The following is a 20683-nucleotide window of genomic DNA, read 5'->3' as shown; positions in this document are numbered from 1 at the left end:
TACCTCTCTCTCTTTTGCTCCCTCACTCAGGGATGCAGGGAGGGATGCAGGGAAGGTGACAGGGTTTACATCTCCGATGAGCGAGCTAAAGAAGTTCCCCATGCAGAGAGGGAGGGAGGGAGGCATCTGTCTGGAGCGCTCCTCACCCTCTCACCCTCTCACAGTGCCACTGCTGCTGCTGCTGCTGTTGCTACTGCGGTTCACCCTCCTCCCGGCTGCTGCTGTGGCTCTCAGTCTGCGAGCTGTGCAGGGATTTCTACCTGGGGGAGTGCTCCGTGCACGGCCCGCCAGAGTTCATCGCGGACGCGGCCGTGGCCCCGGGAGTGGCCAACAGGGCCGGCTCAGCCTGCCCCAGGGCCTCACCGTCGGCGCCTCCTCCATCGCCGGCGCCGGCCTCGGGTGTGGAGCAACAGGAAGAAGCTGCCCAAGGGGGTGATGTTTGGGCCCTACCAGGGAGAGGTGTCTGAGGAGAACCCCATGAGCGAGTACTGCTGGCTGGTGAGCTGCTGCTGCTGCCACTGCCACTGCTGCACTCCTCCTATTCCTACATCATCATCGTGTGTGGAGAGGAGGCTCGTGAAGGAGATACAGAGAAACCCATAGCCTCACACAGTCACCCACAGACTCACACAGTCACCCAGAAACTGGCACAGAGAGACCCAGAGACTTTGCACAGAGACCCAGAGGCTCGCATAGAGAGACCCACAGACTTGCACAGAGACCTAGAGACTTGAACAGAGACCCAGAGACTCACAGTGGGACACACAGACTCACACAGAGACCCAGAGACTCGCACAGAGAGACCCAGATACTCACACATAGGCTCAGAGAATTGCACAGAGACCCACAGACTCACAGAGAGACCCAGAGACTCGCACAGAGACTCGCACAGAGACCCAGAGAATCGCACAGAGACCCACAGTCTCACACAGAGACCCAGAGACTCGCACAGAGCCTTAGAGACTTGCACAGAGACTCAGTGACTCACAGAGGGACCCACAGACTCACAGAGAGACCCAAAAAATTAACGTAATTACGAGTTAAACTTGTAACCCACAGTAGCCGCTCGCTCGCAAGGACAGAACAACTTCAATGCGCGAGGAGGAACCACAGACAAGTGGTTCTGCCTCACGCACTCCTTACACAAATAAACCATGATACCTCGCCGCTGATCTCGTCAAGAAGCATAAACCATCATCACGCAAACTCTGTTCATGCTCACAGATACCCATAGACTCACACAGAGACACATAGACTCGCACATAGACCCATAGACTCGCACAGAAACCCATAGACTCGCACAGAGACCCATAGACTCGCACAGAGACCCATAGATTCACACAGAGACCCATAGACTCGCACAGAGACCCAGAGACTGGCACAGAGAGACCCAGATACTCACATAGAGGCTCAGAGAATCGCACAGAGAGACCCACAGTCTCACACAGAGACCCAGAGATTCGCACAGAGACCCAGAGCCCCACACAGTCACCCACAGACTCGCACAGAGACCCAGAGAATCGCACCGAGAGACCCACAGACTCACACAGAGACCATAGAGACTTGCACAGAGACCCAGAGACTCGCATAGAAACCCATAGACTCGTACAGAGACCTAGAGACTCACCCAAAGAATTTCAGAGAGACCCCCAGAATCACAGAGAGACCCAAAAATTAACGTAATTCTAATTTCAACTTGTAACACACAGCAAAGACGGTGGTCACCGCATGGCGTGGCGCTTACAGATGCACTTCTGCGGCCGTCTGGAAGGTTCTTCCTTCCAATGTTAGGAAGCCACTGAGAGCTATGCACTTTTAAATCTTGTAGGTTGAAAACGCATTTCTTTAGAACTGATTTTGGTGTTTAGTTTGTTGTCCTTCTCCCGCACCTCCGATCAGCACGGTTGGCTACGTGCGGTACGAAAGAAGTTCAACTTACAGTCCAACTCACGTTAATTATCCGTGGATCTGCTCGTGTGCGTCTGTGTGTTTCAGATTTACAAAAACAAAAAGGATCGTGAATATGTTGATGCTCAGGATGAATCTAAGTCAAACTGGATGAGGTGATTTTTGTCTTAAGGACCACAACACAGAGACCAGAACCAGCACACAGAGACCAGAACCACTACACACAGAAACCAGAAACCACTGCACACAGAGACCAGAACCACCACACACAGAGACCAGAACCACCACACACAGAGACCAGAACCACCACACACAGAGACCAGAACCACCACACACAGACCAGAACCACTACACACAGAAACCAGAACCACTACACACAGAGATCAGAACCACCACACACAGAGACCAGAACCACTACACACAGAGACCAGAACCACCACACACAGAGACCAGAACCACCACACACAGAGACCAGAACCACTACACACAGAAACCAGAACCATTGCACACAGATACCAGAACCACCACACACGAGACCAGAACCACCACACACAGAGACCAGAACCACTACACACAGAAACCAGAACCACTACACACAGAGACCAGAACCACCACACACAGAGACCAGAACCACTACACACAGAGACCAGAACCACCACACACAGAGACCAGAACCACCACACACAGAGACCAGAACCACTACACACAGAAACCAGAAACCACTGCACACAGAGACCAGAACCACCACACACAGAGACCAGAACCACCCACACACAGAGACCAGAACCACCACACACAGAGACCAGAACCACCACACACAGAGACCAGAACCACTACACACAGAAACCAGAACCACTACACACAGAGACCATAACCACCACACACAGAGACCAGAATAACTACACACAGAGACCAGAACCACCACACACAGAGACCAGAACCACCACACACAGAGACCAGAACCACTACACACAGAAACCAGAACCATTGCACACAGATACCAAACCACACACAGAGACCAGAACCACCACACAGACACCAGAACCACCACACACAGAGACCAGAACCACTACACACAGAAACCAGAACCACTACACACAGAGACCAGAACCACACACAGAGACCAGAACCACCACACAGAGACCAGAACCACCACACACAGAGACCAGAACCACTACACACAGAAACCAGAACCATTGCACACAGATACCAGAACCACCACACACAGAGACCAGAACCACCACACACAGAGACCAGAACCACTACACACAGAAACCAGAACCACTACACACAGAGACCAGAACCACCACACACAGAGACCAGAACCACTACACACAGAGACCAGAACCACCACACACAGAGACCAGAACCACCACACACAGAGACCAGAACCACTACACACAGAAACCAGAACCACTGCACACAGAGACCAGAACCACTACACTCAGAGACCAGAACCACCACACACAGAGACCAGAACCACCACACACAGACCAGAACCACCACACACAGAGACCAGAACCACCACACACAGAGACCAGAACCACCACACAGAGACCAGAACCACTACACTCAGAGACCAGAACCACCACACAACAGAGACCAGAACCACCACACACAGAGACCAAACCACCACACACAGAGACCAGAACCACCACACACAGAGACCAGAAACCACCACACACAGAGAACCAGAACCACCACACACAGAGACCAGAACACTACACACAGAGACCAGAACCACCACACACAGAGACCAAAAACCACTACACACAGAGACCAGAACCACTACACACAAGAAACCAGAACCACACACACAGAGACCCTGGCCTCCCCTTGGTCGACTCGGCATCAAATGAGCACCCGGTACGGAGCGTGGTTCCAGCCACACCACCCCCACGTAGCGCCCAGTGCCGGCCCTTAATAGGCGCTCGCTAACGGCGCCCACCCCCCCCCCGCGTCTGCCCGCGCAGGTTCGTCAACGTGCGCGAGGAATGAGCAGGAGCAGAACCTGGTGCCTTCCAGCACCGGGGGCAGATTTACTACCGCACTTCCGTGCCGTGGGGCCCGCTCTGAGCTGCTGGTCTGGTACTGCGAGGAGGTTCGCCCAGGAGCTGGGCATCGCCTGCGAGGCCGGGCCCTCGCGACGCCGCAGCAGGAGCAGCAGCAACGAGATGGCTCCCAGGGCCACCGCCAGAGACCTGCAGCCCATGCAGCCTCCTACAAGCGAGGAAACACTGTGAGCCACCGCTCACCAGAGACTCGCCACTGCCACCAGACTATAGCCACCCTCACCAGAGATGATAGCCACCCACTCACCAGAGATGATTGCACCACTCACCAGAGATTATAAGCCACCACTCACAGAGATGATAGCCACCACTCACCAGAGACGATAGCCCACCACTCACCACACATTATAGCCACCACTCACCAGAGATGATAGCACACCACACACCAGAGATTATAGCCACCATCACCGAGATTGATTTGCCACCACTCACCAGAGATGATAAGCCACCACTCACCAGAGATGATAGCCACCACTCACCAGAGTGATAGCCCACCACTCACCAGAGATTATAGCCACCATCTCACCAGAGATGATAGCCACCACTCACCAGAGATGATAGCCACCACTCACCAGAGATTATAGCCACCACTCACCAGAGATGATAGCCACCACTCACCAGAGACAATAGCCACCACTCACCAGAGATTATAGCCACCACTCACCAGAGATGATAGCCACCACACACCAGAGATGATTGCCACCACTCACCAGAGATGACAGCCACCACTCACCAGATATGATAGCCACCACTCACCAGAGATGATAGCCACCACTCACCAGAGATGATAGCCACCACTCACCAGAGATGATAGCCACCACTCACCAGAGATGATAGCCACCACTCACCAGTGATGATAGCCACCACTCACCAGAGATGATAGCCACCGCTCACCAGAGATGATAGCCACCACTCACCAGAGATGATAGCCACCACTCACCAGGGATGATAGCCACCACTCACCAGAGATGATAGCCACCACTCACCAGAGATGATAGCCACCACTCACCAGTGATGATAGCCACCACTCACCAGAGAGATAGCCACCACTCACCAAAATGACAGCCAACCACTCACCAGAGATGATAGCCACCACTCACCAGAGATGATAGCCACCACTTCACCAGGAATGATAGGCCACCCACTCACCAGGGATGATAGCCACCACTCACCAGAGATGATAGCCACCATCACCAGAGATGATAGCCACCACTCACCAGAGATGTAGCCACCACTCACCAGAGATGATAGCCACTGCTCACCAGACTATAGCCACCACTCACCAGGGATGATAGCCACCACTCACCAGAGATGATAGCCACCACTCACCAGAGATGATAGCCACCACTCACCAGAGATGATAGCCACCACTCACCAGAGATGATAGCCACCACTCACCATAGATGATAGCATCCACTCACCAGAGATGATAGCCACCACTCACCAGAGATGATAACCACCGCTCACCAGAGACGATAGCCACCACTCAACAGAGATGATAGCCACTGCTCACCAAAGATAATAGCCACCACTCCCAATAGATGATAGCATCCACTCACCAGAGATGATAGCCACCACTCACCAGAGATGATAGCCACCACTCAACAGAGATGATAGCCACTGCTCACCAAAGATAATAGCCACCACTCCCCATAGATGATAGCATCCACTCACCAGAGATGATAGCCACCACTCACCAGAGACGATAGGCCACCACTCACCAGAGATGATAGCCACCACTCAACAGAGATGATAGCCACTGCTCACCAAAGATAATAGCCACCACTCCCCATAGATGATAGCCTCCACTCACCAGAGATGATAGCCACCACTCACCAGCGATGATAGCCCTCCACTCACCAGAGATGATAGCCACCACTCACCAGAGATGATAGCCACCACTCACCAGAGATGATAGCCACCACTCACCAGAGATGATAGCCACACTCACCAGAGATATAGCCACCACTCACCAGAGATTATAGCCACTGCTCACCAGACTATAGCCACCACTCACCAGAGATGATAGCCACCACTCACCAGAGATGATAGGCACCACTCACTAGAGATGATAGCCACCACTCACCAGAGATGATAACCACCGCTCACCAGAGACGATAGCCACCACTCACTAGAGATGATAGCCACCACTCACCAGAGATGATAGCACCACTCACTAGAGATGATAGCCACCACTCAATCAGAGATGATAACCCACCGCTCACCAGAGACGATAGCCACCACTCAACAGAGATGATAGCCACTGCTCACCAAAGATAATAGCCACCACTCTCCCATAGATGATGCATCCACTCACCAGAGATGATAGCCACCACTCACCAGAGATGATAGCCACCACTCAACAGAGATGATAGCCACTGCTCACCAAAGATAATAGCACCACTCCCCATAGATGATAGCATCCACTCACCAGAGATGATAGCCACCACTCACCAGAGATGATAGCCACCACTCACCAGAGATGATAGCCACCACTCACCAGAGATGATAGCCACCACTCACCAGAGACGATAGCCACCACTCACTAGAGATGAATAGCCACCACTCAACAGAGATGATAGCCACTGCTCACCAAAGATATAGCCACCACTCCCCATAGATGATAGCATCCACTCACCAGAGATGATAGCCACCAACTCACCAGAGATGATAGCCACCACTCAACAGAGATGATAGCCACTGCTCACCAAAGATATAGCCACCGCTCCCCATAGATGATAGCATCCACTCACCAGAGATGATAGCCACCACTCACCAGAGATGATAGCCACACCACCAGTGATGATTAGCCACCACTCACAGAGGATGATAGCCACCGCTCACCAGAGATGATAGCCACCACTCACCAGAGATGATAGCCACCACTCACCAGGGATGATAGCCACCACTCACCAGAGATGATAGCCACACTCACCAGAGATGATAGCCACCACTCACCAGTGATGATAGCCACCACTCACCAAGATGATAGCCACCACTCACCGAAAAAGTGACAGCCACCACTCACCAGAGATGATAGCCCCCACTCACCAGAGATGATAGCCACCACTCACCAGAGATGATAGCCACCACTCACCAGGGATGATAGCCACCATCGCACCAGAGATGATAGCCCACCACTCACCAGAGATGTAGCCAGCCAGCTGCACCAGAGATGATAGCCACCACTCACCATAAAGATGATAGCCACTGCTCACCAGACTATAGCCACCACTCACCAGAATGATAGCCACCACTCACCAAGATGAGAGCCACCACTCACCAGAGATATAGCCCACCACTCACCAGAGATGATAGCCACCACTCACCAGAGATGATAGCCACCACTCACCAGAGATGATAGGCACCACTCACTAGAGATGATAGCCACCACTCACCAGAGATGATAACCACCGCGCACCAGAGACGATAGCCACCACTCAACAGAGATGAGCCACTGCTCACCAAAGATAATAGCCACCACTCCCAATAGATGTATAGCATCCACTCACCAGAGATGATAGCCCCACTCACCAGAGATGATAGCCACCACTGCAACAGAGATGATAGCCACTGCTCACCAAAGATAATAGCCACCACTCCCCATAGATTATACATCCACTCACCAGAGATGATAGCCACCACCACCAGAGACGATAGCCACCACTCACCAGAGATGATAGCCACCACTCAACAGAGATGATAGCCACTGCTCACCAAAGATAATAGCCACCACTCCCCATAGATGATAGCCTCCACTCACCAGAGATGATAGCCACCACTCACCAGCGATGATAGCCTCCACTCACCAGAGATGATAGCCACCACTCACCAGAGATGATAGCCACCACTCACCAGAGATGATAGCCACCACTCACCAGAGATGATAGCCACCACTCACCAGAGATGATAGCCACCACTCACCAGAGATTATAGCCACTGCTCACCAGACTATAGCCACCACTCACCAGAGATGATAGCCACCACTCACCAGAGATGATAGCCACCACTCACCAGAGATGATAGCCACCACTCAACAGAGATGATAGCCACTGCTCACCAAAGATAATAGCCACCACTCTCCCATAGATGATAGCATCCACTCACCAGAGATGATAGCCACCACTCACCAGAGATGATAGCCACCACTCACCAGAGATGATAGCCACCACTCACCAGAGATGATAGCCACCACTCACCAGAGACGATAGCCACCACTCACTAGAGATGATAGCCACCACTCAACAGAGATATAGCCACTGCTCACCAAAGATAATAGCCACCACTCCCCATAGATGATAGCATCCACTCACCAGAGATGATAGCCACCACTCACCAGAGATGATAGCCACCACTCAACAGAGATGATAGCCACTGCTCACCAAAGATAATAGCCACCGCTCCCCATAGATGATATCATCCACTCACCAGAGATGATAGCCACCACTCACCAGAGATGATAGCCACCACTCACCAGTGATGATAGCCACCACTCACCAGAGATGATAGCCACCGCTCACCAGAGATGATAGCCACCACTCACCAGATGATGATAGCCACCACTCACCAGGGATGATAGCCACCACTCACCAGAGATGATAGCCACCACTCACCAGAGATGATAGCCACCACTCACCAGTGATGATAGCCACCACTCACCAGAGATGATAGCCACCACTCACCAGAAATGACAGCCACCACTCACCAGAGATGATAGCCACCACTCACCAGAGATGATAGCCACCACTCACCAGAGATGATAGCCACCACTCACCAGAGATGATAGCCACCACTCACCAGAGATGATAGCCACCACTCACCAGAGATGATAGCCACCACTCACCAGAGATGATAGCCACCACTCACCAGAGATGATAGCCACTGCTCACCAGACTATAGCCACCCACTCACCAGAGATGATAGCCACCACTCACCAGAGATGATAGCCACCACTCACCAGAGATGATAGCCACCACTCACCAGAGATGATAGCCACCACTCACCAGAGATGATAGCCACCACTCACCAGAGATGATAGGCACCACTCACTAGAGATGATAGCCACCACTCACCAGAGATGATAACCACCGCTCACCAGAGACGATAGCCACCACTCAACAGAGATGATAGCCACTGCTCACCAAAGATAATAGCCACCACTCCCAATAGATGATAGCATCCACTCACCAGAGATGATAGCCACCACTCACCAGAGATGATAGCCACCACTCAACAGAGATGATAGCCACTGCTCACCAAAGATAATAGCCACCACTCCCCATAGATGATAGCATCCACTCACCAGAGATGATAGCCACCACTCACCAGAGACGATAGCCACCACTCACCAGAGATGATAGCCACCACTCAACAGAGATGATAGCCACTGCTCACCAAAGATAATAGCCACCACTCCCCATAGATGATAGCCTCCACTCACCAGAGATGATAGCCACCACTCACCAGCGATGATAGCCTCCACTCACCAGAGATGATAGCCACCACTCACCAGAGATGATAGCCACCACTCACCAGAGATGATAGCCCACCACTCACCAGAGATGATAGCCACCACTCACCAGAGATGATAGCCACCACTCACCAGAGATTATAGCCACTGCTCACCAGACTATAGCCACCACTCACCAGAGATGATAGCCACCACTCACCAGAGATGATAGGCACCACTCACTAGAGATGATAGCCACCACTCACCAGAGATGATAACCACCGCTCACCAGAGACGATAGCCACCACTCACTAGAGATGATAGCCACCACTCACCAGAGATGATAGGCACCACTCACTAGAGATGATAGCCACCACTCACCAGAGATGATAACCACCGCTCACACAGAGACGATAGCCACCACTCAACAGAGATGATAGCCACTGCTCACCAAAGATAATAGCCACCACTCCCCATAGATGATAGCATCCACTCACCAGAGATGATAGCCACCACTCACCAGAGATGATAGCCACCACTCAACAGAGATGATAGCCACTGCTCACCAAAGATAATAGCCACCACTCCCCATAGATGATAGCATCCACTCACCAGAGATGATAGCCACCACTCACCAGAGATGATAGCCACCACTCACCAGAGATGATAGCCACCACTCACCAGAGATGATAGCCACCACTCACCAGAGACGATAGCCACCACTCACTAGAGATGATAGCCACCACTCAACAGAGATGATAGCCACTGCTCACCAAAGATAATAGCCACCACTCCCCATAGATGATAGCATCCACTCACCAGAGATGATAGCCACCACTCACCAGAGATGATAGCCACCACTCAACAGAGATGATAGCCACTGCTCACCAAAGATAATAGCCACCGCTCCCCATAGATGATAGCATCCACTCACCAGAGATGATAGCCACCACTCACCAGAGATGATAGCCACCACTCACCAGAGATGATAGCCACCACTCAACAGAGATGATAGCCACTGCTCACCAAAGATAATAGCCACCACTCCCCATAGATGATAGCATCCACTCACCAGAGATGATAGCCACCACTCACCAGAGATGATAGCCACCACTCACCAGAGATGATAGCCACCACTCACCAGAGATGATAGCCACCACTCACCAGAGATGATAGCCACCACTCACAACAGATGATAGCCACCACTCACCAGAAATGATAGCCACCACTCACCAGAGATGATAGGCACCACCCACACTGATAAGGTGCAAATGAGTAACTGGTGTGGTGTGTAGTAGTAAACATCGCCACTGGGGAGACAAAGGCGGCCATGTGTGGTGCTGGCCACCCTCCCACTCATGTGCCATGCTGGCTTTCATACAGTGAGGGAAAAAAGGATTTGATCCCCTGCTGATTTTGTACGTTTGCCCACTGGCAAAGAAATGACCAGTCTATAATTTTAATGGTAGGTTTATTTGAACCGTGAGAGAAAGAATAACAACAACAAAAAATCCAGAAAAACGCATGTCAAAAATGTTATAAATTGATTTGCATTTTTTTTTAAATCAGCAGGGGATCAAACACTTTTTTCCCTCACTGTAGGTGCCCGATAACAGCACTTGTCCCAAAAGTATATACAGGCTATATGGGGGTTCTTCGTCTTTGTGTGTATATATAATGGAGCCCACTGCACTACGAACCCGGCCACCTGAGTTCGATTCCCACTCACGGCCAACGTCAGTGGTGAATATTTAGGCCTCCCCTAGGCTGACTCGGCCTCAAATGAGTACCTAGCTTAAACGTGGAAACATCGCCACTGGAGAGACAAAGGCGGCCGGGCCTGGTGTTGGCCACCTACTCCCTCGTGTGCCATGCCGGCCTTCATAGGTACTCGCAAACAGCACTTGCCCAACATTCTGATATGGCTGTTGGGGACCTTTACCTTTGTATGTACACACACACGTGTGCAAGAGTGTTCATGTATCGGTGTTGGTGTGTGCGCGTGTGTCTTGTGCCTCTGGGATGACGCAGGTGGAGTGGGTGTGGAGGTGACAAGGCTGCCGTGTCCTGTCTGCAACCGTCAGTTCATCTGCCGCTCGAGTCTACAGTATCACGTGCAGAGCAGACACCCCACTAAGCCAGTAACAAAAGTCATCAGTGTGACCAATGTCCATTCAGCACAGACTACAAGTGTAGCTTGAAGATGCACCAGAGAACACACACGGGAGAGAAGCGGTTCAAGTGCACCGTGTGTGAGAAGGCGTTTTCACAACTACCAAATCTTCACAGCCACCAGAGAACACACACGGGAGAGAAGCCGTTCAAGTGCACCGTGTGTGAGAAGGCGTTTGCACGGCTATCACATCTTCACAGGCACCAGAGAACACACACGGGAGAGAAGCCGTTCAAGTGCACCGTGTGTGAGAAGGCATTTGCACATTTACAACATCTTCACAGCCACCAGAGAACACACACGGGAGAGAAGCCGTTCAAGTGCACCGTGTGTGAGAAGGCATTTGCACATTTACAACATCTTCACAGCCACCAGAGAACACACACGGGAGAGAAGCCGTTCAAGTGCACCGTGTGTGAGAAGGCGTTTGCAGACCCAGCACTCTTCGCCGGCACCAGAGAACACACACCGGCCAGAATGCATTTTCTCATTCCCGTGAAAACAGAAAAGTCAGCCATCCTGAGCAAAACGCGCACAGCGCCGAGCTGTGATTTAGTTTTAAACAACAGGCCACGTGATTAGCTGAGGCTGTGCCACTCTTGAAACTGATTTAAAATGAACACGGAAACCTACGGACCCTCCTACACCTGCCTCACACTCTGTGGGGGGTGGGAGATTAAACCGACCCGGCCACCCCTCGATTGCAAGTGCGGAGTTCTAGGTCCCAACCACTGCACGTCCCCCCCCCCACCCCCATCACCTGGGGGTCCCTGTGTGTGTGAGTGTGCAGAGTCCCCCGTGCAGAGCTGCACTGTTGTTACCCTAGAGGGGGGCACCGCAGGGCGATCCACCTACAGATACCCCAGTCTGCACGTCTCCCGCCGGTCTCCATGCGCACCGCGTGCCGTCTCGTAGCCCTGCCCCGTGCGACGTACGTACAGTACGTACAGTACGTACCCATCCAGCGGTAGACTGAACCGCGGCCGATGACGAAGGTGGCATCCGCTCACAAATCTCCGAACACTCAGTCCAGAGGTCGCAACCGGGTACCCGATACCCGTACCCTACGGTCACTGGTGAGTAACTGTCACTCATTTCCCAACGTCTTGTCTCTTCTCACAATTCAAGTTCCTAGAATCAACCCACCCGCGCCTGCAACATGGCTTCACCCCAGAGGTCGCAATCAGGTACCCGATACCGGGTACCTGTTTACGACGCTGGTGCGGCCGGGTACGGGTAAGGAATCAAAACCCGTTTGCGACCTCTGACTCAGTACCGTAGCCCCGAGCCATCGCTTGTGCGCTATTCACTTTGCTGCTGAGAGGAAAGCTCCGAGGAGGAGGTGGGGGGGAGGGTGTTGCTAGGAGAGGACATCTGTGGAATGGCTGGAGATCTGCGAAGAAGAGCTTCATAGCTCATCGGATTCCTGCGGTATGAAAAAATATTCCGAGAGGGCGTTGGGAGGGGGGGGGGGTGTAGGTATGAGTGGGGCATCTGCACTTGGATCACCCTGCGTGTTGTTGCTGCCTCCCCCGTTGAAAATGTCCCCAGCGTGAACTTCACCCTTTGCCGTCGCGACGACGCCGCGCGTCGTGCGTGAACGTCGTCGTCGTGGGAACAACAAAACGCAGTAAAAACTAAAGTAACTTTATCGGTACCGAGGCTCCCACAGGGCCACGCGGGGCAGGGATTGTGGCACAGTTTTGGCGCCGGCTCGCGCAGAGTGGCGGCGGTCGTGTCGCTATGCTTCTCTGCGGTGAGCAACGGCGTCTTTATAACAACAGCAACAGCAGTGCTGCTGCTGCTGCCACTGCTGCGCCTCTAAATAAAATAGACGAGGGCGAGCCGCTCGCTCGATTCGCGTGATTCTGCGGTGAACGGTGACACCCACCCCGTGAACGGTGACGCCCACCGACCCTGCAACTCTGCAGACGTCTCGGACGCGGTAAAGGGTTGAGAGATTCTCTGCGTCGTCCCGGTTGCTCGCGTGATGTCGCACGGTGGTGGCGCGCGTTGACTCTTACACGTTTAAGAAAGTTGAGCGTTAGTTTGTGATTCTGTTTAAAATTATATAGGTACATACTTAAACTAACAAATTATCTTGGGATTTTACCAAGTAAGGTCCAACTGGATACGTAGTAGCTCTTTTATCAGACGCGACCATCTGGCCATCACAAGTGAAAGCTCAACGAAGTGGCGTATCATTGTGTGGACATTTATAGCGGTCAAATACTCTGATTGCGTGATCTCGATTCTAAATGTCGAGGGGAAAACCGGAGGACCTGGAGAAAAATCCACACGACCACGGGGAGAGAGAGATACACGCAAACTCAAATATACAGCAGGCGTCTGGGTCGGAATCAAACACACGATCTCCTGTATACCAGGAGAGGTAGTTAACATCTCAACATGCGTTCAGAGTATTTGGCTGCTGTAAATGTCACGTGATAAGCCACTTCGGTGCGCTGCTGTCATTTGTGATAGCCAGGTCGCTACTACACAGCTCTGTGGGGGCCTTACCTGGAAAAGTAAAGTGAAGTGAAAAACTAAAATCTACTGTATTCTTGGTTCTTTCGGTAAAGTCACGTAGAAGGGAAATAATAAAATAATAAAAATGTAAGAATAAAATTAACAACGACGTTTCGATTGCAACACAAGCAATCATCATCAGGTTATGAAAACCACAGCAAAAAAAATATTGCCTGTGGTTTTCACACCTGATGATGATTGCTTGTGTTGCAATCGAAACGTCGTGAGAATTTATTGTTTTATTATTTCCCTTCAACGTGACTCTACCGAAAGAACCAAGAAGATGAATCCCTGCAGTCACGAAAGCTTTAAAATCGAAATTTTACATCGACTTTGATTGCTTCAACCAGAATAACTGTAATAATAACCCTAAAATGCTTCAATTGATCAAATTGAGATGCTTACATTTATACGCTTTTAGATATCGATTGAAGTTCGTTGTCGGCTGTTCTCTTTATGGATAATTGCCTTTGAACTTTCACATGGGGCATATTCTGCCCTGGAGAGGGGGTATGGTCTGGACCAGTCTAGTTTAAACCCCCGGGTCTAGTTTAGCCTAGGACACTTTATCCCCCCGGGTATACTCTGGCCTGGGCCAAACTATACCCGGGTTTAATCGGGGCAGGGTTTTTTAAAAATCCTTTATATTAAGTTCACTTGCTTGCTTGCTTGCGCGCTTACGACCGTGCAAATCTTTCAGTCGTTTTTAACCCACTTCCCGTGATCGAATTGAGTTGACATTTTTCACACAGACTCGTTGTGCGTGACAATTTATTTTCGTGAAATTTTTTTTCCAAAATTTTCCACTTTTTAGGAATTTTTTTTAATATTTAATTACCAATTGCTTAATGGTGGCAGGCAATCATCTGACCCATAGGTGGCAGTCATCTCAAGCCAGAGGACGAGAGGACTCTAGCCGCCACGCATATAAAGGATTATAGTGAAAAACTTTGTTTTTACGGGTTAATTTTTAGCCTGTTTCACCGGTATCTCCAGGAGGTCGGAGCGACTTGCTCTGCGGTAACACTTTTCCGTGACAGAGGTTGGTTTTTGTTGTTGTTGTTGTTGTTGGGTTAGAGATCTCGTAAATATCAACATTGTGTCGTTAACCCCACCACCACCCACCACCATCGCCTGACACGGCCAATCAGTCAGGGTTTGTCACGTAAACGAAACGTGCCAATTGGTTACCAACTTCAGCACACACAGCGCTTGTGGTCGGGGGAGAGTGAACCCACAACAGCATTTACAATTCGAGTGCTGGTGACGTTTTACAAACAACGGCGACCGGTTTCATCGGGCGATGTGCCAGGATTGTGATCCAACGCCATCTAACCCAGCAGCAGCAGCAGCGACGACAACAAAAACCTTCATCACAGACACCGCTGGTCGCAAGAGACTGCGCGTGGCGCTTTGTGTTGCCGTTGCCACGAATCGTCGAAGCGCGTTCACGATCTGTTGTTCTCCTGTAACGCGGTGGTCATTTCGATTTAAAGCTTCTTTCGTGACTGCAGGGATTCATCTTCTTGGTTCTTTCGGTAAAGTCACGTAGAATGGAAATAATAAAATAATAAAAATAAAACAAAGTTATTGTTGAAAGTTTATTATTTTATTATTTAATAATAAAGTAATAAAAATGCTATTTAATAATAAAATAAACAAATTTAAAACAATAATGAAGTGTTGTATTTTTATTATTTAATATAAAATAATTATATATTTTCTTTAATAATAAATTAATACCAATAAAGCTTTTTTCCCCTTTTTATTATTTTATTATTTAATAATAAAATAATAGGCTTGTTATTAAATAATAATATAATAAAAATACACCAATTATTTTATTGCTTTATTTTTATTATTTTATTATTTCCATTCTACGTGACTTTACCGAAAGAACCAAGAAGATGTGGTGGTCATTGTTGCGTTCCTGAAGAACACCGCGTTGTGGAGAAATAATATAAACTATAGGGGGTGAAGCGTGGTCCGCGACAACACGCGAGATGATGGGTAAGACAGAGGCCGGACTACGACTGAGGCGCGTGGGTAGCGTCTAGAAGCAGCATCCAGCAGCATCCCAATGCCTCCTCGCGTGATGCCGCTACGCCGAGGCAGCCGCACGGAGAACCGCTTGTTCCTACTCGCGTTGCGACCTCGTTCCGTTCGCTCGCTCGCGTTGCATCCAATCCGCATCCGCGTTACAAACAGCGTGTTCCCCTACACATCATTCACGGCGTTATATCATCCAATCGGCGTTGTTCAAACTAACACGCGGCGTTGTAGGAGAACCAGACTGTGCCGTTGTCTTCTGCTGTTTAACGCAGAGGCCGCATCGACCGTTCCAATAGTCGCTGTAGCCACTGCGAGCCCCAAGCTGTCGGCTCCCGGCTCTTAAACTGCCCCCCCCCCCTGGCGTTATCTGTAATCGTTACACACAGCAGCACCTGGTCACAACTGCTCACTGCTAATCCTAACAACACCAATCCCAGTCGTCAACCCTGCACCTCAAGGATGGTAAAACTATGACCCAACAAAATTACACATCACACTGTCCTACAGACTTCAATTCACACGCCCCTACAGACTTCAATTCACACGCCCCTACAGACTTCAATTCACACGCCCCTAAAGATGTGTTTTGGTCATGTGCCTACCTTTCCTATACTCTGCACTGCTACGGTGTTTATTGTGTTGTGTTTGTTGTTGTGGCGTTCTGACCACGTGCCCCTACTGGACAAAGAGCTTCACAGCTCATCGGATTCTTCCAGAATAAAAATTTAAACTCTTAAAACTGATGACGTCACTGCGTGGTGACGTCACGCGTCTCGCCCCCCCACTCCCCACTCCCCTCCTCCCCCCCACCTCCCACCCCCCCCCACTCCCCCCCCACCACCAACCGCCGCCATTGGCCACTGAGTGACGGTGACGTCACCACGGCGCCTGTGCCAGGCTGGGTGCACTTCGAGGCTGCCGCGTGAAGTGTCGACGGCTCGACACTGAGGTGGTGACGTCACGCGAGCGTTGTGTTTAAACGATTTAACCACGTGACGATATTACGATATTAGCGTAAGATATGAGCATTAGCTGAAGTGATGTGAATACGTTCGGATTACCTCAAGTAATGTTACATTTACCTGAGGCGATGTTACCTCCCGCGAGGTAAAGTTACGTCGCCTGAGGTAAAGTTACCTCACCTTCCATTGCATTCCGATTACCTTACCTGAGGTAATAATCACGCGATAATTGTGTTTAATGATTTAACTACGTGAGAATATTACAATATGGGCATTAGCTGAAGTGATGTGAAAGCGTTCGGTTTACCTCAAATGTTACATTTACCTGAGTTATGTTACCCTCACATGAGGTAAAGTTACTTCACCTGAGGTAATGTTACTTTACCTCGGATAGAGTAAACTTTACCTCTACCTAGGTAAAGTTACCTCACCTGAGGTAATGTTACCTCATCTGAGGTAAAGGTACCTCTATCTTAGGTAACCTGAGGTTACCTCAGGTGGAGGTAAAGCTGGAGCTAGTACGTCATGGTAGAGTGGGAGTTCACACACTTTACCACAAAGACAAAGATCCCCCGTGTAGCCTCTAACAGGCTGTTAGCGGAGCAGCACCTACTAAGGCTACCGGCGCTGTGGCACACGAGGGGTGGGTGGCCAGCACCACGCCCGGCCGCCTTTGTCTCCCCAGTGGCGATGTTCACACACCGTTACACCGGGTGCTCATTTGAGGGCTGAGTCGACCTAGGGGATGAGGGTCCACGACCGGTTCAGATGATCGTCACCGCTGTTGGTGGTGGCCGTGAGCGGGAATGGAACTGGAGTCGCTGGACCGGTCCTTGGGCCTCTTCCCCTAGGTCGACTCAGCCTCAAATGAGTTCCTGGGTAGCGGTGTGTAGTGAACCATCGCCACTGGGAGACAAAGGCGGCCGGGCGTGGTGCTGGCCCACCACCCCCCTCGTTGTGTTCGTTCCGGCTTCATAGGCGCCGCTCGCTCACAGCGCTTGACCCGACAGTCTGTTAAGGCCACACGGGGGATCTTAGTCTCGTATCCCTGTGACTCTGTCTCCATGTGACTCCATCTCCGTGACTGCGTCTGACCGTCGTCCGCGTCTCGTCCCTCCGTGTCTCTGCGCCTCAGCAGCAGCAGCAGGAGATGGGCGACTTCCGAGACATCAGAGGCTTCTTCACCAAGGCCGAGTGGAGCGATCTGGCCGAGTGCGAGAAGGCGGCGCTACAGGAACATCAAGCAGAACCACGCCGTCCTGCTGAACCTCGGTGAGGTACGGCAGGCCGAGCCTCTTCGCAACTAAACTAAGTCATCTTCTTGTTCATCTTCTTGGTTCTTTCGGTAAAGTCACGTAGAATGGAATAATAAATAATAAAAAAATAAAACATAATACAATTATTTTATTAGTTTTATTTTATTATTTTATTATTCGACGTGACTTTAACCGAAAGAACCAAGAAGATGAATCCCTGCAGTCACGAAAGCTTTAAATCGAAATCTTCTTGGTTCTTCTCGTAAGTCACGTAGAAGGAAGTAAAAATAATAAAAAATAACAGAATAATTTTATTTTATGTTTTATTTTTAGATTTTATTATTGAATAAAACATAATAATTGTATTTTTTGTTTTTATTTTGATTATTATTTCCCTTCTACATGACTAATAAAATAAAACATAATAAATAATTATCACTGCGTTTCGGCTACAACACAAGCAGCCGTCCTCAGGTGAAGAAACAGAGCGTCGGAAAAGACAGCGTCCCAATGACACCGCCAAGCTTGGCAGCGTATATTTAAGCTGGGTTAGAGGAGGAGGGCGCCTTGACAAAGGCATTTACATATCAAGAGGAATTTAGCAGTGTTATCAATATAACACTGGTCAACACACTTTTTCTGGACTAAGGTATTCCAAGGGGTTTAAGGTATTTGGGGTTCTGAACTCCAAATCTGGCATCAGTTTTTGTCTATCACATCAGTTTTGAGAATTATGAAATATTGCATTTTCAATGAAAACTGCAGAAGAAAAATATTAAATAAATGTGGATATCTACATAAAATGATATCATAAACACACTATCCTAAAAATACAGCACCATATTTTAACACTAAGCAGTCACTGACTCGCAACAACCTTGCAATCATAAGTGACAGAGTAAATTTCGGGTAAAATCAATGAAAATGGAGTATGCCGATAGCATATAAGTATAACCCGTAAAAACAAAGTTTTTCACTATAAATCCTTTATATGCGTGGCAGCTAACTTAATATAAAGGATTAAAAATATATTCGCCTGTGGAGGACGCGGGGATCGATCCCGCGACCTTTGCATGGGAAGCGAGGGCGCTACCAACTGCGCTACTCCGCCACGGCCTGTGGAGGGGTTACGCTCTTGGCTCTTACACTCTGACGTTCAGCCAAAGCCATGAATTAGTTCTATCTGAATATATGTAAAATATTTTTTTTTTTGCCTAAAAAGTGTAACATTTTGGGAATTTTTTTTCACGAACAATAATTGTCTGGCACACGAGTCTGTGTGGAAAATGTCGCTCGATGGATCACGGGAAGTGGGTTAAAAAACGACCGAAAGATTTGCACGTCCTAAGCAAGCAAGCACGCAAGCACGCGAACTTAATATAAAGGATTTAAAAATGATGTGATAGAGCAAATCTGAGATCAGATTGTGGAATCGGCACCCTGAAACTAGTCTAAAACAGCTGCAAAAGTCCAGGCCAGAAATCTTTTTTTTTTGTTGACCAGTGTAATCAATGTGCTCAATATACTCTCCAATAAGCTGAGCTATTAACCATTAAGTAACTGGGTATACGCTACACTATATAATGACTATCATATAGTGAACCGATAAAAAACTAAAATATAAAATACATCAATGTAATCAATATACTCAATATACTCTCCAATAAGCTGAGGTACTAACAGTAAGTTATACATTACACTTCTATGTCGCAAAAACAAATAATATGCCTCCAGCTAAACTTTTTTCTTACATCACCACGCATATGACCCCGTACTATAACACTGCCATAGACCAACCCAACATTGAATTATACACTGCGTTACTATACACTACCTTATACTATGCATTTGTAATTAGACTATGTATTATTCTACACACCCTACTGTATACCACACTGCTGTATATTCACTATACAATTACGATACTATATATACTTATACATTATATTAGACATTACACTGTTATACTATTTATTATTATAACAATCTGCTATACACCATCTCATTGACCGTCGCGTGAAAGGTACGAAGAGGAAGCAACGAAATATATCAATGGAGAGTGGTAGCAGGAGACTTGCAGCGGAGCAAAGACTCCATTTCGGGAGGAGAAAACGTGAACACAATCAGTTAAGATCCGAAATGGTTAGTTACGTCCTTCCAATGATTGCTGAGCCAGAGTCCATCTTCTCAGTTGAAATTGTCTCTGTGTTTGTATATGTGGATGGCCTCATGAACGAATCTCTCATAGTAGCCGGATGGCTTGCAGAGAACCTCTGTCTTGG

The 20683-nt window shown here is 49.4% G+C and overlaps 1 pseudogene; it reads left to right on the top strand.

Annotated features, from left to right (window-relative positions):
- The window catches only part of LOC133359903 (zinc finger protein 835-like), a 28802-nt pseudogene extending 14914 nt beyond the window's left edge, over nt 1-13888 (top strand).
- Nucleotides 13889-20683: the final 6795 nt, after the last annotated feature.

Source organism: Lethenteron reissneri, chromosome 66, assembly GCF_015708825.2.
Source record: "Lethenteron reissneri isolate LAM-NWPU_2019-01 chromosome 66, ASM1570882v1, whole genome shotgun sequence".
NCBI classification, from domain to species: domain Eukaryota; kingdom Metazoa; phylum Chordata; class Hyperoartia; order Petromyzontiformes; family Petromyzontidae; genus Lethenteron; species Lethenteron reissneri.
Note: the sequence above shows the minus strand (reverse complement) of the source record. Positions and strands in the feature narration are given on the sequence as shown.